The sequence below is a fragment of the Echinops telfairi genome, unplaced genomic scaffold (assembly GCF_000313985.2).
Source record: "Echinops telfairi isolate 266 unplaced genomic scaffold, ASM31398v2 ScPeMD7_7468;HRSCAF=8506_0, whole genome shotgun sequence".
Taxonomy (NCBI): domain Eukaryota; kingdom Metazoa; phylum Chordata; class Mammalia; order Afrosoricida; family Tenrecidae; genus Echinops; species Echinops telfairi.
Window position 1 is genome coordinate 31,977,637 of NW_022111369.1, and position 5,236 is coordinate 31,982,872.

Below are 5,236 nucleotides of genomic sequence, written 5' to 3' on the forward strand. Positions count from 1 at the left end.
AGGTGGGGCGTGTCCCTGGTGGAATGCACTGAATGGGCCACATTGACCTGGGCTTCTGGGAGCATCCTGGGGACCCAGGCTGGGTGCTATGGAACACTGGGACATTGATTCCTGGCTCTTCAAGGTGCACGACATGTTTCAGAGGCTGCATCGGTGAGATCTGATATGGAAACTCCAGTGGGTGAACTGGACACACTTGTACCCTTAAGACTTCAGCTGGAAAATACATGGAATCTCAGGATATGGAAAACAGTGGTATCAAGGTAGTTGAACTGTTAGCAGTTGGGCAAACATGGCTTTGCTACATCAATGCCCTAGATGCTGTATTAAGATATGCATTATTCTGGCAATCCTGGGCTGACATTCTCAGTGAATATTATTGTAAATTTTCCCCTGACAATTAACCTCCATTATTTGTGTAAATAGCATCCAGCCATGAAGGGATTGATTCTATACAAGTGAATAATTCAGACACTGTGATATGGAGGCAGCCTACATTGGCCCAATATCCCTTTCTCAACAGTGCTTTAAAAAAGTAGCACCAGGGCAGCATGGCCTAACTCAGGGACTACACCTGACTTAACGTAGAGGCCTGGCAAAATGAACTGAGCCCTGACTCAAAGTTGCCTGCACCCTTGGACTGAGAATCGGGGTACTCAGATGGGAGAGGAAGCAGAGAGTAGCTGTCCCAGACCTGTGGAAGTGGTGGTCATTAGAGCTTGGAGGAAACCCCCGGCTTGGTGGGTGTCCAATGGAAAGGAATTGGTGGTGGTTGTTACCAGTGCAATCACTTTATACGCCAGGGCGATGATGGACAATGTTTTACTTTTCTCTTTCTATTGGTGTTTGTTTTCCTACATTTGTTTTGCTTATTTTTTGTTGTCTGCATGTTGGTTTGTTGCTGTTGTTGGGGTAGCTGGTCTTGTGAGGTTTTGATTTTGTCATAATATAACCGCCAAAGTAAACCTGAGTCAGATGGATTCTGGGCCCCCTTTTAATTCTAGCTCTAATCCAAGAACAGTTAGTTCTAATAACATGGCCCTGTTCGATATTCATCTTCATGAAATGATCACTGAAGATAAGGGTGCTATAGCAAAGGGTTGTGAAGAAAGCAGATGGTGCCCAGTTATCAAGCAGAATAGGGTCCAAGGTCTTAAAGGCTTGTATTCAAAGAAAGCAACTATCTAAGTGAGGAGTCAACTAAGTCTACATGGAAGAAGCATGCCAGCTTGCGTGATCCAAAGACAATAATAACAAAATTCAAATATGACAACGGGACAAATATCAGAGCCTAAATTTGGAACACCCACTTTGTAGAAGGCTGTGAAGGACAGTGGGAGCCCAAAACGAATCTGCAGAGTATCTAGTCAGTTAAGTCTCTGGCAGATCCCCTCTGACAAGGGTCTCAAACAGCTTTACTATCTGATAGAGATCATTATAATAATAATAGATTGGACTTGATACTTGGGCTGTTGACCTCCCTCTTGACCCAACTTCTTCTAGGTGAAAGTATTTCTTGCTTGTTCTATAACAAAAATGTCTTCCCTGGCCTTTTAAATACTGATGGTGATCTTTTCTTTCTTATTCATTATTTGTATCTTTATCTTTGTATCATTATTTTATCCTTACTACTTTACTTTGTTTCTGTTTTTTATCGTTTCTGTTGAGTTTTCCAGTTTGTGAAGCACAGAAGGTATAGATGCATACAGATAATAACTGGGGAAAGGGTTTATAGGGGAGGTAGGGGTGGGGGTGAGATATAGGGAGGGTGAGGTTGTTGGGTGAGCAAACAATGCATGCAGGAGGGGTAAGGGAGCACTAGAACTGATTGTGATTACACCACTCATTTAAAAAGTGATTTAACTATATTGGGGGTGGGGTGCAGAGAAATGTTCTAAAATTGATATGAATGAGCTATTGAATTTTATGACATGTGGATTATGTGCCAATAAAACTATAAAAAATAGTACCAGGGTCTAATCAGTATCAGTATTAATGGAAGGTCTTTTTGCCTCAGGGATGATCAATAAGACTCTCTACCATAAGTTAACAAGGAGGTTTTGAAAGGGAACCAAAGACAGATAAAAAAACCAAAACAACAAACATTGATCCAAGAATGGGTTTTGGGCTCACACTAAATCCTAATTCCAAATTTTTGTATTAATAATTTTATTGGGGTCTCTTATAGGTCTTATAACTTTCCATGTATCAATTGTATCAAGTACATTTATAAATATGTTAAAATCATCATTTCCAAAACATTTTCTACTTGAGCCCTTGGTGTAAGCTCCTCCTTTTTTTTTTAAATAAAAAAATCAGGGGAGAGCACGAACGCAGTCCCCCACTACCACAAATTATGCAGCAGAGTTTCCCACATTTGTGGAAATCACAGGGGTCAGCACATCCCGAGTGCAATGGATAAGCCTTGCCCTGGGAAAACCACCTGCGTGATCATGGTATCTCCCTATAAGCTCCTCTTTTTTACCCTTCCTCCCCCCACTCTCCCACCTTCATGAATACTTGATCAATTATATATTGTTATTATTATTATTTTCTATCTTACATTGTCCGATGTCTCCCTTCACCCACATTTCTGTTATTCATCCCCTTATGGGGTGTATATCCAACCTTGTGATGGGTTCCCCTCTTTCTCCATTTTCCCCCTTCCCGACCATCCCCGTACCCTCATGATATTGCTACTCCCACTAGTGTTAGTTCCAACTAACAATTAGTTCTTACATCATGGCCCTGCTTGATCCTCGCCCTCAGCAAGGGAACACAGAAGATATGGGTGCTAGAGAAAAATGTGATGAAGAAATTAGATGGTACCTGGCTATCAGGTAAAATAGCATCTGGGGTTTTAAAAGCTTGTTTCCAAACAACCAACCATCTAAGTGAGATTTCCACATGGAAGAAGCACACCATCATCAATTACCAAAGGACTGTAAATCCTATAATCTGAAGCCAATGGAGGGAATATTTTTAGAGCCTAAATTGTGAGAATCCTGTTTGCAGAAGGCGATGGTTCACAGTGTGAGGCCAAGATACATTTGTGGGATCTACATAGGAACTCAGCCTCCGGTGATCTCTCTCTGTCCATAGTAGAGGGCTGTGAGGAAAGTGTTACTAAACTCAGTGCATTGGAGAGATGACCATAGAAAATCAAAAAGATAAACCTGACTTGAATGGTTAAAACTTGGTCAGTTGATCCTTCCTATGATGCATGTTAGACCTAACCTGGTTTTCAACATTTTCTGTATTTTTTTGTTTGTTCATACTAGGGTTTATCTCAGATTTGTTAAGTCATTGGGGTTACTCTCTTGAATTTTTGTTATGTTTTTCTGTGTATGAACTCCAGGATTGATGAATGCATACGGACAACTTGTAGAATCAAGGTTTCAGTGGGTGTACAGTGGTGATGGTTGTGGTGAGGGGTGAGGGGGTGGGGTGGGGGTAAAAGAGAGCTGATGTCAAGGATTTCAGGAAGGAAAAGAATGTTTTGAAATGGATTGTGGTAGCAATTATATTATACTGCTTAATATGGTTGAACTATTGAATGACGTTTGTATTAACTCCCAATAAAATGGTTTTGAACAAAAAAGATGACATCCTTGTCGAAGTTAATTCAAAATTTTATTGTCCAGGATTTTCCATTGTACTATTTATATTTTTAATTCCAAACAGTATTCTTTGGAAGCAAACCACTACATTCGATGCACCCTCAAATGAGAGGGAAGGTGTGGGAAATGTGTATCCATGTTATTTGAAATTCCCTGTAAAGGAGCTCTGCTCTCCTTCCATCTAGTCACACGTTTCAGGTGAACTCATGCGTCTCTATCTGATACGTTAGGTCACAATCTAGTCTCATGTTATTTATTTTGCTCCCGAATTTTTCCAGCTTTGATCACTGGGAGGTCTTTCAGGTTGTCATCTATGTAATTTTTACACGTTCCCCTCTTCTGGGTTTTAAACTTTCTGGAACTGCAAGATTCTTGGGATAATTATATATTCGCCCTAGAATCGGCATTTTTCTGATGATCTCTTGCTCTTTCTAATGTATGACAGCCTAGAGCTGGTAGACTTTAGACAGTTTTCATTATGTTACAGTTCAAAATCTAAGAAACCATTCTACTGAGACATTTTATAACAACTCCTTCACATGCATTTAAGTGAATATCGTCCTGGAAGTTTTCATTAGCGTGGAGCAGGAGTTTTGCCAGGTCTGAGAGGCATTGAAAGGAATTCTGTGCACTTTGAGGCATCTTGCGTAGAATTGACTAGCACTTTAATTATATTGTGACTACCATTTTCCCCCAAAGTGCTATTCTAGCTATATATTTTAAAATATGGCATATACAATCAAATGTGGCATATACTACAGAATGTGGCATATACATATAAGACAGTTTGCCTTTGATTTCCTAGGTTGTGACAAAGGGCTTCAAGAAGTTTGTAGAGTCCTCTTCCGGAGACGCTGTGTGCAGGCATTCAAAATGGTTCAGCGTCTGACCTACCGGCCGTAGGCTGTCCTACAATACAGCCTCTAACAAAACTAGGCTGTCCCGAACCCCTGGTAACAGAATTGTTTACTTATATACAAAAAAGGTTGGGAAAGCGCCAAAATCTGCATGCGGTGTGTGCCCAGGCCGACTTCGAGGGGTCCGTGCTGTGAGACCCAAAGTTCTCATGAGGTTGTCCAAAACCAAAAAACACGTCAGCAGGGCTTATGGTGGGTCCATGTGCGCTAAATGTGTCCGAGACAGGATCAAGCGTGCTTTCCTTATTGAGGAGCAGAAAATCGTTGTGAAAGTGTTGAAGGCACAAGCACAGAGTCAGAAAGCTAAATAAATACAAATGGAGCTTGTTTGAATAATAAATCAAATGATTTGTTCTCTTAAAAAAAAAAAAAGAAGTTTGTAGAAAAATTCTATGATATAATTCCTCTTTTCCACAAACTTGTTGAAGCCTCTGTGCGCAAGGAAACATGTGGTTGTAAAATGAAGTATTAACAAAGGGGCTGGGGAGCCATGAGGCAAATACATTCAGTGGCAATGGCAACGGAATCCCAGAGGAGGCAGTAGAGCTTGTATCTTTAGAGGCACCAAGGACCGTTATTCTAAATAGGGAGTGGTGTATCTGTGAACTTGGGGGAGGGGGAGGGGAGTAAGGGGGAGCAGGGACACTGGTGGAGACTAGCTTCTCCTTTTCTTATGGGAGAAACATGATCACTAATCAG

At 41.0% G+C, this 5,236-nt stretch overlaps 1 non-coding gene and 1 pseudogene across 1 annotated transcript; one reads left to right on the plus strand and one right to left on the minus strand.

Moving 5' to 3' along the window:
- Positions 1-2,316: 2,316 nt before the first annotated feature.
- Positions 2,317-2,474, minus strand: LOC115873447. Its single transcript, XR_004048444.1, has one exon. It is a non-coding gene; the product is annotated as a U1 spliceosomal RNA (small nuclear RNA).
- A 2,019-nt stretch (positions 2,475-4,493) lies between these two features.
- Positions 4,494-4,877, plus strand: LOC105978691 (annotated as a pseudogene).
- The last annotated feature ends 359 nt before the right edge of the window (positions 4,878-5,236 follow it).